Source organism: Vigna unguiculata, chromosome 8 (genome assembly GCF_004118075.2).
Source record: "Vigna unguiculata cultivar IT97K-499-35 chromosome 8, ASM411807v1, whole genome shotgun sequence".
In the NCBI taxonomy this organism is placed as follows: domain Eukaryota; kingdom Viridiplantae; phylum Streptophyta; class Magnoliopsida; order Fabales; family Fabaceae; genus Vigna; species Vigna unguiculata.
This window is the reverse complement of record NC_040286.1, coordinates 30,801,080-30,821,135: the sequence shown is the minus strand read 5'-3', so window position 1 is coordinate 30,821,135 and position 20,056 is coordinate 30,801,080. Positions and strand designations below refer to the sequence as shown.

At 30.1% G+C, this 20,056-nt stretch overlaps 1 long non-coding RNA gene across 1 annotated transcript; it reads right to left on the bottom strand.

Moving 5' to 3' along the window:
• Positions 1–234: 234 nt before the first annotated feature.
• On the bottom strand, positions 235–8,281 carry LOC114194158. The gene is made up of 3 exons (XR_003606348.1): positions 8,175–8,281; positions 1,982–2,146; positions 235–428 (listed from the first exon to the last, which is right to left on the bottom strand). It is a non-coding gene; the product is annotated as an uncharacterized LOC114194158 (long non-coding RNA).
• Positions 8,282–20,056: the final 11,775 nt, after the last annotated feature.

The following is a 20,056-nucleotide window of genomic DNA, read 5'->3' as shown; positions in this document are numbered from 1 at the left end:
TATTTATTTGTTGATTCATTCATTTATTCGTTATTTATTATTTATTATTTATATTTATATTTATTTGTACTTACTGTTTCAACTTTTTGAACAACTTTTTAGATTATAAATCTTCTGTTCATTATTCAATCACATAGGAATATTGTAACGTTCCATTTAATTAATAAGCGTAATTAAAAGAAACGCCACACACACATAGTACAACAGCGCAGTCTTGGGGCCCTTAACACAACCCCTACAAAGTTAGGCACACCACAATGCCAACAGGAAACTAGAAAAAAAGTTTAACAGATGAAGGTAGAGTAGTAAAACATATCGAAATACATGGGACAAAGCCCTAAAGAAAGCCCAAAGAAACTAAGATCCAGCCCATGCAGATTATGCAGCAGAACCATCACCTCCCTGTTGTCCGCAGGTGTTCCTCACAACTGCTCACACCAATAAGTTAATGATCATCGCAAGAGAGAGTACCACACAGCAGAACACACAACAACAAAAGTAGGGTAAGCTAGAGTAGAAAACAATATATCATGCAGTCACATACTATCACCCAAACCAAGTAGTATTTATAAATCATCCAACATGTTATGACTTTCTCAAGCAATACACTAGACTCTGACTTGACTCATCCGGATACATATAATCTGGTCGGATTCAGCGGAAGCTTGCACTTGTGGTGGATACCTCTGCTCACCCCCGAGCTATGTGTTACAAGTGTTACAAGTGTTACAGTGAATCAATCCCCCCACAAGGTTAGCCCTTAATGAGTTTCAGGCCTCCTGCTACTCTCACCACAAGAGTTAGTCCGCTCTAAGTGAGACTAACTGACCCCTTAGAGTGTCAGGATGCAATCCTTACCTTGAATCCTTACCAAATTATATAGATGGGGCACCACCATGGACACCCACTAACAGGGGCTTACGTCTCGACCACTGAAGCACGACCCTGAAATCCCACCAAGAGATTTCAAGGAATTACGCACTGACCACAGACCAATCATGTTCAATCAATCAAGTAATGTTTACCATACACAATATCTCATGCCAACCTTCACAACCCATTCTCATTCATAACCAAATGTTGAATCCATACCAACTCATCCTTCCCAAACAGTGAATATATATTTGTATTTCATATCAACATGTCTCCTTGATACCAACCCTCTCATTTAAATCACGTGCCAAGTTCGTACAAAACCCATCATCCACAATCCATGAATCACATCACTCATGCATAATCATTTATCACATGCTCTTAGTATAACAATTAGATTTGAGCCAGTAATAACCATTCAAGATCAGAGAAACAATCAAACTACAGTGATCTTGCGATAAAAACTGCTCTAACTACAGAGCTCTGATTCAAGATCGAATCGGTCAAAGTCAAAAGCTATGTGTTAAGGATCAGCTGTTAAAATATCAGCTCGATCCAACAGTTAACGAAGTAGAAATCTTCATTTTACAAAAAGTGTGTAGTGCTGTCAACAACACAAATTCAGTGACCTTGCGATAAAAACTGCTCTCACTACAGAGCTCTGATTAGAGATCCGACCAGTCAAAGTCAAGAATTATGTGTTAGGGACCAGCTGTTAAAATATCAGCTCGATCCAACGGTTAACAAATTAGAAATCTTCATTTTACGACAAGTGTGCAATGTTGTCAACAACACAAATTCAGTGACTTTGCGATAAAAACTGCTCTCACTAAAGAGCTCCGATTAAAGATCGGACCGGTCAAAGTCAAGCATTATATGTTAGGGACCAGCTGTTAAAATATCAGCTCGATACAATGATTAAAGAAGTAGAAATCTTCATTTTACGAAAGGTGTGCAGTGTTGAAAAAGAGTAGCGCCACATCAATCAAACATACTTGCACACCATACATTTTTATTCGACCAACAACCTCATTCAAGTATCACAACCATACAACAGACCAAAAATCGGCAAAATAACTTTAAAAGCGTAAACCCTAGCTTCCCTTACCTGAGAAATGTTAGCTAGAGTTCCGATACTCGAACGGTGAAGGACAGTAGCTTAAGGAACAGCTTCGCGAAGCAGAATGGAAGAATGAGGCCGAGCTTGCTAGGCTATGACGACTCCAAACCCTAGCAGAGGATGACGACAGCTACTCTAAGAGATGTGTGGAATCTGTTTTTACAAAGAGTGGTTACAAGTTAGGGTTTTGGGGTACCTTAGGTCAGAAATTGAATTGGGTCAACCCCATTTAGGCCCAAAAGATTGGGCAGCCTTTAAAATAAGATGGGCAGAAACAATTGGGCCTTACAAATATTGTATGTTTATTTTAAATTTTAAATTTATATTTTAAATTAATAAGATAATTTAAATAATTGTAAATCACTTACACATATATTTATTAAATGTAATATTACCTACAATATATAAATTTCTAAACTTACAAACCATAAAAGTCGTCATTTGTGAATTTCAATATCAATATCAAAATCAAAATAAGAATCATATACAAAATCAAAATTATATTGAATTTAAATATGCAAATCTATACAACATTCACAACATACAAATCCAAATTTATTAGTTTATAATTTTTGCACTAAGGATTCATTTGCTGCATAATAAATTGGTAATATTCTTCATATATTCACACCATATTATAAATAAGTATATTAAAAACAAGAAACCTTACAATATTTCATTTCAACTTTCTAAAATGATGTTATAATTCATTGTAAAGGGTTTTTTAAAAATAAATTTTAAAATTAGTTCATTGAAAACCAAGATGTTCTATGCTTTTTTAATTGAGAGTGATAAATCTTTTTTATATATAAAATAATAAAGTTTCGATTTAAAATTTGAAATCGTAAAAAGACTGTAAACAAAATTAAATTTAACATTTAAAATATAAGACTGATAAGTGTGATAATTACCTATTGTTTACACTTCTTAGAACCTCTTAATTGTCTTTTATTCATGTATTTTTGTGTTAATCTCATGAAAGAATTTAAGATTTTGTTATTTTATTTCAAAAACATGTTTACTTTGATGTTTGTGGACTTTTGTAGAAAAGAATGGAAGATTGGAGAAAAATCACTAGTTGCTGCTTGGAGCCACTCGCCCAGCTACCCAGACTCACTAGCCCAGCGAGGAAGGCTTGCTAGCCCAGCGAGAATGAATGTTGGCCCAGCGATTTTCACTTTTTGCTTAAACATTAAAAGTGTCGAGACTCGAATGAAAAGACAGTTTTTGGTGGGAGGAACACTACTAGAACTCAAGACGAAGGCAGAAACGCTTCTAGAGCTAAAAGGATTCATCCTTCTTCTTCCATTCTACCATTCAAACTCCATTTGTGCTCTAGATGTATAGGAGTAGCTAAACTCCATTTCATTGGGGTTGGATGTAATGTACCTAAACTCATTATAGTTTCATCTATGCAATAGAATCTCTTTCACTACTTTTGTGTTCTATCCACATTATTTTCGTGCATGATGGAATATTTATGCGTTTTGGGTGGTATCCATGCATGGCAACGGGGCGGGGCGGGTACGAGTTTCGCTATCCCATACCCATCCCCGTAAAAAAAATTCATCCCCATCCTCATACCCAAATCCAACGGGTATCAAACTTGTGTCCCATCCCCATCCCCACCGGGTAACGGGTATAATCTTGTACCCATACCCATACCCATTTTCTTACTACTTCAATATTAATTTTAATTAATTTTATAAAGTAATAAAAAATTATGGTAAAGGAAACATAATATTATCAAATATTCAATATTAGAAGGATGGTTGTTCCTTCGATATCAAATACTTTAAAATAAATTATAATTGTTTACGTTTTAGATTATAATACTAAATAAAATTTCATGAGAACCAAAACAATTATTAAATTTGCAAATATTAATGAAACATAGTTGATAAAATTTTTAAAAAATATAAAAGGAAAACAAATATTCAAATTAAAATATATTTTAAATGTTTGTTTACTTCAATCTTTTAAATTCTAATAAATCTCTTTTTTATACACTAATAAAAGTTATAATACATCATTGGATCAAAATGATACAAAGAACAAAAATATCACAATAAAAGTTTAAAGTAAATTATAATTGATTACATTTTAGATTATAATACCAAATAAAATTTCATGAGAACCAACACATTTATTAAATTTGCAAACATTAATGAAATCTAGTTAATAAAATTTAAAAATATTTTTTTAAAAACATAAAACAAATATTCAAATTAAAATATATTTTAAATGTTTGTTTACTTCAATCTTTTAAATTCTAATTAATCTCTTTTTTATACACTAATTAAAGTTATAATACATTACTTGATCAAAATAATACAAAGAACAAATAATAATCATAATAATAAAATTTTAACATAGATCTTGTATCTTTTGAACTTCAATTATGTTGGATGGTGATAAAAAAATATTCATGACAATTACATTAAATTTTTATATTGTAGTAAATAAAAGTTATTTATACAATTATAGTAAAAAAAATTACAGTATGATTGATAATGAGTTAGAAGAAAAAAATTAGATAAAATATATCGAAATAGTATTCTATATAATGAAAATAAACAACAAATAAAAATATTTAAAAATTAACAAATGTTTACAAACAATTTAAGAGACTATTGAAAGAAATCGCACAAAGAAAAACAAATGTATAATTAAAGATATGATAAGTTGAAAAATATCTTAGAGATCTAAGAAAACTTTTCAAATATTAACATATATACTCAATAGTTGAGAAATAACAAAAATTGTTTTAGTAAAACAAAAGAGTTCTTCAAATGAAACAAAAACTAATAATAATAAGTAAATGTTTTTTATATATTACCTATTAAATGAAAGGTTTGTGCTATTAAATACTTAAATTGAGCGTATTAATCATTCTCATGTGAAAGGAAAATATACAATAAATAAAAATATTAAAAAATAATAGAAATATTCAAATGTGAGACAAAAAAAAATTTTAATTGACATACATCTTTTTAACATGATTACACAAATGTTATGATAAGATGAAAAATATAATTGAGATGTGAATGAGTGTCATGACAAACCAGATAATTAAAAGAAATAAAAAATTATATATATATATATATATATATATATTATATGGTTACTTAATTAATTGTGAATATTTTAATAATTTAAACGGGGACGAGTATTATGGCGGGGATATGTACATCCCCATACCCAATTGAAAAAGTCAGGAATTTCCCATACCCACACCCATACCCAATCAACGCAGGGATTCCTCGTCGAAACGGGGACGGGTTCGGGCAATACCCACGGGGACGGGTTTATTTGCCATCTCTAGTGGTATCTAATCATTGGAAAGTGTTTTGGAACCCTAGACATGGATAGAACAACCTAAAGGTTTGGTTCTAGACATAGACCAAAGCTTTTGGTCATTCTAGACATCGTTTTTAATGTGTCTTTTATGTTTAAACATCTAAGGAATTAGTATTTTTACATAAAAGTTCAAGACATACCCCTAAGGGATTAGGGATTGCGTACCTTTGATGTCAATGCTTGAGTAGATGAGAGATATATATTGTGAGATGCTTGCTTAGAGTTTTGGTCATGAAGTCCAACCCCAATGAGTCTTTGCTTGGTATTTTATCACTTTAAAGTTTAGAAATCTTTATGTTTTCACTTGTTTCAAATTAATCTATGGTTATATTCGACGCTTAAATTAGTAAATACACCTAGTTAACTAAACAAACGCAATTCCCGTGAAAAAACGACACTTGGACTTACCATTTTTATTACTTGCACGACTTGGTACACTTGCTAAAGTCTTAACAAAGACATATACAAAAATTTAAAATCCTTTTAATAAATATTTTTAATGTTTCTGATAAAAAAATATGAAAATTCAAAACTTCAAAAGATTTGGTCATTCATAACGATATAATAATTATTATAAAATATAATCATATTTAATAACAATATAATCATGAAATAACATAATAATAATTAAAATATAATGTAAAAAATAAAATTTATAAATTTTGTAAACTTTTAAAGATATGAAAATACCTACCATTTCAATTTCAATCTTATTTCGAAGATTTATATTATGAAATTTGAAATATACATAGTAATAAAGTTTGAGTTTTAAAGTTGAAATTTCAAAAATCTATAAAAATATCCTACTTATGTTTGAATTTGAAATTCAAATTCCAAAAAAATTGTAAAAGAGTGAAATCTTTTTAATGGATATTTTTAATGCCTCTAAACAACTCTTGGATATTTTTAATTTATAAGATAAGTTCGTATTAAGGATATGAAAAACTCTGGAGATGAAAAATTAAAAAAAGCTTTGATGGTTATTAATAATATAATATGTTATCATTCATAATAATATTCAACACTATCGTAATAACATATTAACACTAATATAATAATAATAGTAATACTATATAAAATATGGTTTAAAATAATAAATAAATAATTAAATAATGACATTTTTATTAAACTAAAAATAAATAATTACATACGATTGTATTTTCAACTAAAATAAAATATTAAGCTATTTATACTATTTACAATTTATTATTTCAAAGAAATATTTATAAATAATATTATATTGTTTGTTTTCTAGTCTCTATGTTCATTGTGGATCATCTTTTTAAATAAGTTCTTTTTTACTACTCTCTTCTTAAGCATTTGGAATGTTGCGCAAAGGGTGATATGGTAAATTGTTCTACTACTTTTTCAGAGTTATTGATTGACTTTTGAAATTTTAATTCATCAAAAATTAAATATTTTTTAAGGTTTTTGAACAATTGTCACATATTTTTCACTTTTCAGAAAAACTTAAACATTAATTTAAAAAATAATTTTGACAAAACATTGTTTGCAGGAAAAAACATTGGTGACAAAATATTTATCCGAATAATGAATTTAGTTACTTTTGATTTAGGTTTGTCGTTTAAATTTCAAAGAAGACAATTTTCAATATCAATATGTTTTGCATTGACAATTAACAAAAGTCAATGTCAGTCTCTTTCTAGAATTAGACTTTATCTTCCACGTACAATATTCGCACATGAACAACTATATGTTGTCATTTCTAGAGTAAAAACAAAGAAATCACTCAAAATACTTATTTTAGATGAAGATGGAAACATGACCAATACAACTAAAAATGTTGTCTACAAAAAAACTTTCAAAAGTCTTTAACAAAGACGAAACTATAGGTATGTCACTCCTTATTTATCGATCTTTTTCAAACTTATTTCATTATTCAATGATATATCTATTATCTGAAATTAACTACAATGATCATAAATGCATATCTTACTAATGATGTTGTTCTCTTATTCGAATTACACATTACCAATAATGAACTTCAATTTCTTTACAAATGATGATATACAAAATTCATCATATGTTTTTAAAGAGTTATTTCCTTTACAATATATTCTGAATTTATTACATACAATACATATAATTGTATAACAATCATCAATAATAACTTTTATTATTTTTATTATTAGTAACTTTATTTTTTAATAATATTTAAAACTTAGATTAATTTAAAACCAATGAAAATGTATTAAAATAAATCTCGTGGGATGCACAGGTTGAAAGACTAGTAGATATACGTATTAGCGTATACCCATATCCATTATCCATTGGGAAGGGAAAGAGATAAAAATATTATGTCCTTGGGTATGAGTATGAAGATAAATTTGTTTATTTGAAGATGAGTATGAGATAATGAACCTAATCCCTTCCACTCCAATGTCATCCCTAATAGTGATTTAGTGGTGTTATAGTCTCGTATTGTGGAACTTGGGGATGGTGTTGGAGAAGATGGTAAAGTGATCCCATTTGAGCATGGAAGTCGTATTGTGGAGTAAAAAAATGAACCTTTTAAGTCGAATTTCAGGACTCTTATTCAATTTCTCAACAAAATGCAAATTGGTGTTAGACTTTGGAGTCAAGATTAGTAAAATACCAAATTGGTAAATATTTATGAGAGGTTATAGAAGAGAAATGAGGGGTGGAATAAGAGAAGACTTTAAAAATGAGTTATGGAAATAATAAAAGAAAGAGGGAAACTTATTAGGGGTTAGTAAAAGAAAAATGAGAGATAATTCTTTAAATATTCTGACTTATTTGATTGTAGTGATTAGTTAGAACACTTTGTATAAATACATACCATATAAACCGTACCATCGAAAGCACCAGTTGTGAGGAGCTGTGACGAAACTGTGTGCACTGTAGTGGTTGGGTCTATCACACTCCTCTCATCTTTTTTGAATGTCATTATTCTTTTTATTTGATGCTAATGGTCAATGCCTAAGTATTAATAACATGATTTCAAGTAATCGAATATTTTTGTCCTCCTTTGTTGTATATTCCTAACTTGTGCAGAGGTGACACCACAGACACAACGGAATTGGAAAAGAATGTGTTGTTATTCAAAAACCCCACAAAAATAAAGGAATAAGTTGCATCTTTATCAATTCTATACTTTACTTGGAAACTCAGAAATTTCATACTTTCTTATTTACTTATATGTCTATCTTATCCCTTTTCAGTTTTTTTCATTCTCTAAAATTGCAACTCCACACCTTTCGATCAATAATCTGTTTCGCAGCAAGGTTGCTCTTCTTCACATCGTATCTGCACAAATCTTCTCTCCAGGTAAGTTTCTCAATCCAAATCTTCAATTTGGTTAGATTTTAATCTTCTCACTTCTATTTAATATTGATGTGAATGATATTGATATCAAATTACTTTCCAAATCTTCAATTATTTTATATTAATCACCACCACCACCACCACGCTCTTCCCCTTTTGTTCCCCTTTTTGTCACGTTGTATGTCTTCTGTTTATCCCTCTCATAACCAAAACGTTGTGTCTTCTTGCTCCTATCTTCTTTGAGCCATTGAAAAGCTCAATAAATATATATATATATATATATATATATATATATATATATATATATATATAATATTGTTTGTTTTATTTAATATTTATAAAATTCATTCATATCAAGATAATTTCTCTCTTATCATAAGTCTACAAAGCCCTTATAAAGTTATATAGAAGCCGATCTTGTTAATCGCGAACCCTTCGTCTATAAAGGATAGGCAATTGAGAGAGAATAGGGTGATATTCCAATTTTGATTGAATATCCGTTCCTGTGCTTGTCTTATTGATGTATACCTAATATATAAGTCAAAGTAGGTAACATAAGGTTCGATGTAATTGAACTCGACCTATAGGTAGTAGACTGATATAGTGCCTGTGCTAAGGAATATGAATATGGTACGAATGGGAAACTAAGGCAGCTAAATACACTAGTACGAAGGAGCAAGCTCTGCCCGTTCTATCTACTAAGTAAAAGAATGATGGGTGCGGTTAAGTTTAAATAGTGTATTATTAGTTAGAGTCAATCAAATAGTCTCACATTTAAATATTTTTACTATTTTTTTATATTTTTATTTATTTACTATTAAAAATTCTTATATTACATAAGATTTTTTTTTATAAATTTATTAAAAAATTTGCAAGAATTTTCTTGTTATTTTTTATAAGAATCTTAATTGGCAAGTAATTCCTTCGTAAATAATTATTTCATACAAAACTATAAAATTCGTAAGTATTTCCTACAAAATTTGTTGTGAAAAGTGTTTTATACAAAATATTTTACAAAAAAATGACAACAATTTCCTGCAATTTTTTTTTTCATAACAAATTTATAAATATTTCCTACAAAAAAAAAATCAAAGCAAAATTGACATGAAATATGAGTTTTTTTAGTAGTGATTCTTCTTTTGATATATAAATATTTGACTTTCAATTTCAAATGTTCAATCATATAAACCCTTTATTCAATAGGTAATATAAAAGAACTAATCTTGTTTATTTTATATGATCCTTAATCTTTGTTTCATATGAAAAACTTTTATTTTTTCTAAAACAATTTTGATTATCACTTATAACACTTCAACTACTTTGAGGTATGAAAAGTTCTTTTAGATTTTGAGATACTTTTTCATGTTCTTAATTATACATTTTTTTTTCTTGCAATTTCATCGAATGATGTATCAAATAATTTTTAAGATGGGCATTTAATCATTTTTACTTCTTTTTTAATATTCTTATCTTTTATTTATTCTTATTATGTAGAATATTGTTTTGATAAATTTTCATATAATTAATTTTATTTTCTTGAGTGTAATTTTATTGCTACAATTGTATGAAAACATTTTATTTACTATAATATAATAAGTTATTGTCTTTGAATCTCATTTATTACCATCCAATAGGGATTGAAATTCAGATGAAGATATGTGATAAGTTTCGATTATTATTGTTTTTTGTAATTTCGTTCAAGTACTATATTATAAATTTTTAATATGGTATAGAAAAGATTTAACTAGAATATTTAGGAAGGAAGTAAAGAGAATTTAAAATATTTTTTAAATTTGATATATTTTTTTTTGTTTTTAAAACATGTATTTTTTTATTTTATCAACTTTTTTTTATTAATGTTTACAACTTTAATAAATATTTTGGTTTTCAAGAAAATCTTATTTTGTACTTTAATTTGAAATATATATAATTATAATTTCATTCTAAATAATTTATATTAAAAGAACAAGAATCCATCTCTTTGATATTGAATATGTGATAATATCATGTTTTTTTGCCGTGATTTTTTATTTTTTAATAGAAAATAATTAATTAATATTGAAATAGTAAAAAAGTAGATATGAACATAAGTATAAGTGTATGCCCATATCCATTACCCATTAGGGAGGGTAAGAGATAAAAATATTATATCCTTGATTATAAGTATGGAGATAAATTTGTTTCTTTGAAGATGAGTATGAGATAATGAACCTCATTTCTTCCACTCCATTGTCATCCCTACTAACGATTTAGTGAGTGTTTTAGCCTCACATTGTAGAACTTGGTGATGGTGCTTGAGAAGATGGTAAAGTTACCCCATTTGAGCATGGAAGTCGTATTGTGGAGTAAAACATGAACCTTTTGAGCATGTGAAATTGGGAAGAAGATGATGTCGTGGGTGGATTTGGGGTATTGTGATGCCTCTACAGTAGGTGTTGACAGTGGGAATGGATGACGAGGGTAGGTGGTGGTCGATGTTGTTGAACTTGTGATGGTGGTGGAGAGTGTTATCAAGGTGGGTGGTTGTAAGTATCATCGAAATGGTGGTGGAGTTGTATTGACGAACAAGAAGAGGATGAAGAGACGATTTATCTTAATACATGGTTTAATAAAAGGAACCACATTAAATATTTTTAAATAATACAAAAACTAAATTTGAGGATAAAATAAATTAAAGAATCACGTTCAATTAAACCCTCAAATATTAATATTAAAATAATTTAAGCAAAGGTTTAATACTAGCCATCAACAAATTTTACAAAGGAATATTGACACAGAAAAAAAGAAAAACTTGAAAGCACAAACGCAGAATATGATCCTAATATTGATTCTAATAATCAATCATAAACTCATAAACAATATCTCATACCCATACTGATAATCATGTTGTAAATAGTAAACGGAAGCATACCTGAATTGGCCATAACGATAATATTAGAGCACTCCTATATGCGCAGTGATCTTCCTCCTGTAGAGCACCTTGATTTCACTTTGGTTTTCTCTCTTGATGGGGATAGAGGGAAAGGAACAGGAAAAGTACGTTATGACTCTGTGTGTGCTCTCAGAAGGGGACCACGACCATTTATAAACTGAATTACTTAAGTTTTAGTATTTCTAATTTGGCCCCTCATCAAATTAGAAATTACTAAGTGGTCTCTACACAATATTTATTTTTATGACATATGCCTTTAGCCAAATCTTTAATTTAGTCAGATCAATTTATTATTTATAAATAATGGCCCTAACACATTTAATTATGTGTCATATATATGCATGACCCAAAATTACTAACAATCTCCCATTGGTCACAAATATATATGTCCTTACAACCTTATAAATGTGTTAGACTTTATGAGCTCAAAATTGTTATTATATTACTCGAGCATACTCCAAAAGTCTCGTCCATTGATTATATCAGTATGTAGAACCAAACCAGTTTTTCATTGCATCAATCGGAACTAAAACCAACAATGATCATTAATCCTGACACAACCAAATGACATGGATTCATCATGAAATGTGTAGCATGAAAAATTATGTGAAGGTGATATGTATATACATATCTATTTTCAATTGGTCCATACTTTAACTTAATGAGATCGATATAAAAACTTAATATACAAAGTGTAAAATTAAAACCACATATATAAATAACAAAATATGTCTGAAAGTTCAATGTATGCATACAAGAAATTAAACATAAAACATATGAAAATGACTATCTCCCACTAAACCTCAGATTCCTCAAACTGTAAAACACCCATGTGAGCAACATGCTCATGAAAGACCTTGGGTGGAATTTTTTTGTTAGAGGATCTGCAATCATGGAGTTTGTCCCTGAATGTTCTATGGAAATCTATCCACTCTGTACTCTTTCTTTAACAACTAGGAACTTAATGTCGATGTGCTTCGACTTAGTCGAGCTCCTATTGTTGTTGGAATACAATACAGCTGATTTATTGTCACAATATAACTTAAGTGGTCTTTCAATGCTTTCCACAATTTTCAGCCCTGTGAAAAAATTTCTCAGCCATATCCCGTGATTAGTTTCCTCATAGCATGCTACAAATTCTGGTGCCATGGTGGATGAAGCTGTAAGGGTTTGCTTGACACTGCGCCAAGAAACCGCACCACCTGCCAACATAAAAATGTAACATGAAGTAGATTTTAAGCTATCTTGACATCATGCAAAATCTGAGTCAAAAAACCCAGTGATCTCCAACTGGTCTGACCTCTTGTATGTGAGCATATAACCTCTTGTTCTCTTTAAATATCTCATGACCCTTTTTGCTACTTTCAATGGTCCATTCTTGGATTGCTTAAGTATCTGCCTAGAACCCCAACTATGTATGCTATGTCTGGACGCGTACATACTTGAGCATACATCAAACTCCCTACGGCTGATGCATAAGGAATCTTCTGCATTTCCTCAATTTCTAAATTTCCTTTTCGGCACTGATTGAGACTGAACTTGTCTCCCTTAGCAACTGGAGTATCCCCGGATTTATATTCATGCATGCTAAACCTTTTAAGAACTTTATCGATATAACTCCTTTGTGATAATCCTAGAATACCCCGAGATCGATCTCGATGTATCTGAATTCCTAATACAAAGGAGACGTCACCAAGATCTTTAATTTCAAAATTCTTTGACAAAAATTTCTTAGTTTCGTGCAATATGCCTATATCATTAGTGGCAAGCAGAATGTCATCAACATACAAGATCAGGAAAATAAACTTGCTCCCCTTAAACTTGTGATACACACAATCATCAACAAGATTCATCTCGAAGCCAAATGAGAGAATTACTTGATGAAATTTATGGTACCATTGACGGGATGCTTGTTTTAGTCCATAAATGGATTTAGTCAATTTGCAAACCATATTCTTTGGGTCTCCCGACACAAAATTTTCTGGTTGCATCATATAGATCGTCTCGTCAATGTCACCATTGAGAAACGTCGTTTTGACATCCATTTGATGAAGCTCCAAATCATAATGTGAACAAGAGCCATAATTGTCCTAAAAGAGTTTTTTTATGAAACTGGAGAAAAAGTCTCTTTAAAGTCAATCCCTTCTTTTTGAGTAAATCCCTTAGCTACAAGACGAGCCTTATACCTCTCCACATTACCGTTAGAATCTCGTTTGGTCTTAAATAACCATTTACAGCCAATGGGTTTCACACCTTCTGGTAATGGGACAAGTTCCCAAACCTTATTATCTTGCATGGATTTATACTCTTTCCTCATTGCTTCAATCCATTTTTTTGAATTAGGATCCTGTATGGCTTGACGGACGGTGATTGGATCATCTTCCATCACACCATTGTTAGGATCTTCATTTTCTTGGAGAAATACAACATAATCATCTGAAATGGCACTTCTCCTTTCTCTCATCGATCTCCGCAAAAGGTGTTGGCTCATGAAGCATAGGTTGTTGAGGATCTTGAGTTTGTTCTTCACGAACAACCAAATCATCTTGAGTATGGGGTTCATCAGCAATGTTTTGTGGAGGTTCCGAACTTACTTCATCAAAAGTAATTATTTGAATCAGTTCTGGAATTATTACCGATTCTTCCTCCAAAACAAATTTCCTAATCTGATTCTTCCCCCTAAACTTAATATCCTCAAAGAATGTAGCAGTCCCTGTCTCAAAAATTGTCTTTAATATGGGATCATAAAATTTATATCCCCTGGATCTCTCAGAATAACCAATAAAGTAACTACTTACTGTTCGGGAGTCCAATTTCTTTTCATTTGGCTTATAAGGCCTTGCCTCAGTTGGACAACCCCACACATGGAAATGGTTTAGACTAGGCTTTCGCCCAATCCAAAGCTCATAAGGTGTTTTAGTAGCTGCTTTAGTTGGTACTCTGTTTAGAATATAAGTTGTCGTCTTTAGTGTCTCTCCCCAGAGTGACTCTGGTAAGGTGGAATGACAAATCATACTCCTTACCATATCCTTAAGAGTCTGGTTTCGTCTCTCACCTACACCATTCATACTGGGTGATCCCGGCATGGTGTACTGTGGGACAATTCCACACTCTTCTAGGTACCTGGCAAAAGGTCCTGGACGTTGTTCACCTGATCCATCATACCTGTCATAGTACTCACCACCACGGTCAGATCTAACAGACTTAATTCTTTTGTTGAGTTGATTTTCAACTTCAACTTTAAAAGATTTGAACACATCCAAAGACTGTGACTTTTCATGAATAAGAAATAAGTATGCATATCTTGAGTAATCGTCTATGAATGATATAAAGTATTGTTGACCATTCCAAGAAGGTGTAGGAAATAGCCCACAAATATCTGTATGAATCAACTCTAAGACGTCTGAAGCTCTATATGCACCTAATCTCTTCGCTGTGGTCTGTTTGCCCTTAATGCATTCAACACAAACATCAAAGTTTGTGAAGTCAATGGACTCTAAGATTCCATTTGACACAAGTCGTTCAACTCTATTTTTAGAGATGTGACCTAAGCGCTTGTGCCATAATGCTCCTGATTAAGTATTGTCAATTTTACGTTTAGTACCATGAGATTCTGTATTGAGGGTTTCATTATAGGTGGTCACAGTATCAAGCAAATATAGATTATCATAAGCCAAAAGTGAACTAGTTCCAACAATATTTGAATTAAAAGACAAACTAAATTCATTGTTTCCAAATGAACAAGAATAACCGGATTTGTCAAAATAAGAAACTGAAATTAAATTCCGTCTAAATGACGACACAACAAAAGTGTCTTTCAAATCCAAATAAAAACCAGTACATAATAATAATCTAAAATGCCAAATAGCCTCCACCTCCACCGATTTGTCATCTCCAACATATATCCATTTTTCAGAATCAATTGGCTTCCGGTAGTTTAGGCAACCCTTCATAGAAACACTGATGTTAGTAGTTGCACCTGAGTCTAACCACCAAGTGTTACTAGGTACTGACGCTAAATTGACCTCAGAACAAACCATAGCAAGACTATGCTTTAGACTTATGTAGTTGAGAACAATTTCCATGTTCCTTTTCCAGTCCTTAAAATTTGTTCCGTTGAGGATCGGAACAGAATTCATATTAGCAGATACAGAAGCAATTGTAGTTGTATATAAAACAAGAGGAATTAACTAATTATGCTCACATAATAAAATAACTCATTATAAAAATATTCAAATAATGGTTTAACCCATCCCAAAAACACCCAATGCACCATTAATATCAAGTCTTTGGACAATAATATCAACTGCTAAAGGTATATGGTTGTAATGATCAAACATTGATAATAAAGCACGTCCAACAACAAACTAATCTTTGGATTAATTTATCATCGACAAAGCAAATCCTTATAATTATCACATGTTTATCATCACAAGTGTATATGCAATCCGGCCAAATATTAATCTTCATTTGGGCCGATCAATACTCGCATGAACGTACATAAACACCAACATTTAACATTTTTTCATGAACTATCTACTCAAGAGAGGTCACTTTGGTGACTTCTTGATTCAATTAATTCATTTAAAATATTAAACAAAACCAAAATTTGATTATATATTTATTCCAAAACCAAATATATTTATTTTATATATTAAACAACCAAAAATATATATAAAATAAATAAAATTATTTATATTCTAAAATATAAATCCTTATGTTCAAATGTCTTGAACCCAAAATTCAAAATTAATTAAAATAATTTACTTCAATTAGGGTTTTAAGAAACCCTAAGATTCTCAATTTGGGGTTTTTATTTATTTCAAAACTAAATATATTTATTTTATATATTAAACAACCAAAAAATATATATAAAATAAATAAATAAAATTATTTATATTCTAAAATATAAATCCTTATGTTCAAATGTCTTGAACCCAAAATTCAAAATTAATTAAAATAATTTACTTCAATTAGGGTTTTAATAAATCCTAGGATTCTCAATTTGGGGTTTTTCTCCCAAAAACAAAATTGGGATTAAGGGTTTCAGAATTAGGGATTTAGGGTTCTGAATAGAAATTAATTAAATTAACCAAATACAAACATGAATCAAGTATAGGTGGCTCTGATACCACATGTAAGCACAAACGCAGAATATGATCCTAATATTGATTCTAATAATCAATCATAAACTCATAAACAATATCTCATACCCATACTATACCCATACTGATAATCATGTTGTAAATAGTAAATGGAAGCGTACCTGAATTGGCTATAACAATAATATTAGAGCACTCGTATATGCGAAGTGATCTTCCTCCTGTAGAGCACATTGATTTCCCTTTGGTTTTCTCTCTTGATGTGGATAGAGGGAAAGGAACAGGAAAAGTATGTTATGACTCTGTGTGTGCTCTCAGAAGGGGACCACGACCATTTATAAACTGAATTATTTAAATTTTAGTATTTCTAATTTGGCCCCTCATCAAATTAGAAATTACTAAGTGGTCTCTACATACTAATTATTTTCATGACATATGTCTTTAGCCAAATCTTTAATTTAGTCATATCACTTTATTATTTGGCTTTATAAATAATGGCCCTAACACATTTAATTATGTGTCATATATATACATGACCCAAAATTACTAACAAAACTTTATTGAGAGGCTTTAGACAATGTAATTAAGAAAAAAACAAAGGCTTATTAAAAGGTCTACGGACACATAAAAGCTTTATATTCACTAATTTTTTACAAAATTGTGCAATAAAAACAACATCTTTTCTTTTACCATTTTTATTTTTTACTTAGTAATATATTTATATGTCATACCTTTCCTAAAATTTGCAGCAACATGAAAAATACGACTCAATTGATTGTTGCATTTGAAACAATTTAATTACGCTTAAATATCTATTTTGGACTTTTATTAATTTTCAATACGTGAAAAAGATTAAGTATGAGAAAAAACTAAAAATTAACACTTTTTAACGTGAAAAAGATTACGAAACAATTGAACGATGGTGAGCTTAGGTGATATATCCAGAAAATCCTACCCATTCCCTTTACGTATAACCTTTACAACTAAAGTAGCTTTGTGGAACTCGATGGATCCATTAAATTTGTATAACCTTTTATATCTAGCGACATGGTAGTTTTGTGAGGTGATAACTTTGTAAGATTGTAAATGTGATTCATTTGAAAAGGGCAATTTGGATAATTTTAATCCAAGATTATGTCATGAAGCCTTAACATAATGTAGGAAGTGAGTTCGGTGGTGGAAAATTAAGGCATGATAAAATGATGATGAGATGGAAAGAGGTGACAATAAAAAAAATAAAGTAGAAAAATACTAATGAAAGGATGATAACAATTGATGTAAAAAAGATTATAATAATCTTGAAGTTAAGAGAAAGGTTGTGAAATATGTGTTTATCGATATAAGTTTAGAAAGAGGGGCAGCATTAAGGTGGGAGGAGGGAGAGGTGAAGCATTGGAAGGAAGTTTAGTATCATACAATAATAGAAGAGGAGAAAATGAGAAGAAAGTATAGTGATGTCATTATTTACAAATGGTTATGGAAAATTATTCATAAAAAAATATGTTTCTTGGTGAGTGAGATTAGGGTTGGCAAAGTAGGTTGTGCTCGAGAGGTCTGTATGTCTGTTAACCCGACTTAATTGAGTTAGACAAAATTAAACTTTTGAACCCCAGCCTAAATTAACTTAGTTTGCCAAGTCTACCAACCCTTTAGGCTACACACAAGATGAGACAATCCTTTTGTGTTGGTTTGAAGCTAAAAAAAAGACAAAGGGATAATCTCTAGGAATGGCAATGCGGGCTGGCCTGACCCGTTTAGGTCCGGCCCGCATAAGGCCCACACATCGCGGGCTGGCCCACCCCACCCCGCACTTGGCCTGGGTTATTTTTTTATTTTTTATTTAATTTTTTTTTAATTTTTATGATAAAAATTTCAATGTTTAAAAATTGAGAAACTTTAAGAAGTTCACAAAATTAAGTAAAGAGTTTGGGGAGTTGGATGATAAATTGATAATTCAACATTTTCATCATATTCATATTCATACTATGATATACACAATGTATTCTTTAAATTTTAGCACATTAAAAAATACATAATATTTGTCTTTTCCAGTTATCTCCGTTAGTGCAAGTTTTTTTTTATGCGAGCTTGTGGGCCGGTCGTGTGGTGCGGACCGCGTGACAACCCGCACAGGTTACGGACTGCGTGCCAGCCCACACAGGCTGCGGGTTGGACCACTGCGGGTTATTTACCCTGGCCCGTCCCACGTTTTCTTCGCAGGCCTACGGGCCGACCCGAGGGCCAGACCCTAATTGACATCCCTAATAATCTCATAGGTTTGAAGCTAAAAAAAAGTAACATTCAAATTCAACAAAATTACACATTCCACCTAAATGAATTAAAACTCAACCCCAACAATAAAATTGAGATTTCTCATAATTAACTTACACTTAATATATATATATATATATATATATATATATATATATATATATATATATATAATCAGCCAAAATGCTTACCAGAAAATGGACTAACGGAGATAACGAATTTCTTATCTTAATGAACATGTGAAACCTTAGTAGAAACTAGAAATAGAAAAGAGAGAAAAAGTTTAGAGTGAACGACAATTCCAAATAAAAAGATCTTAGTAGAAAAAAGTAATCATATGTAACTTCAAAATCTTAAAAAGTATAGAGAGACTTTAGAGAATGGAGTTTTAAAAATTGAATTTTAGAAATGAATAAATAATTAAAATTTATATTTATATTCTTAAACATAACTTAAAATTTCAAGATTATATTTAAAATCACCCCACTTACCTGTGCATAATATATATATATATATATATATATATATATATATATATATATATATATATATATTATTTGTTTAGTTTTAAATTGTATTAATTATTTCATATTTAAATTTATGTTTAAAATTATTTTTATCCTATAATACATTACCAGAAAAATATTTGGTCTTTAATTAAAACCTTCTAGAACTTTTTTGACTCTAAAAGTTTTCATTGATTTTTTTTCCTCAAAAATATTATCTAAATCATTACTGTTGAAATATAATATATGTTTTCGAGGCAAATAAAAATTCATGATTTATTAGGGAGAGAAATTTAAGTTTAAAATTTAAATTAATTTACTTTAATTATTAGCCTCAACATTATGTTATATTTAATTTCAAGTTAAATCCTTTTCTATGATAACTTGAGAAAAATCTTGAATCGTTATACTATTGTCTTCATATTTAAGTCATATATCATAAAATCATATAATTTTTTTTTCTCTCAATACATTTCAAAGGTGAGAATTCTAATTTCTTTGGAAAAATGAAGACAAGCAATTACAGTAATGAAATATGAAAATAATAAATACGTCATTATATACGTATTTTTATATATGTTTTACT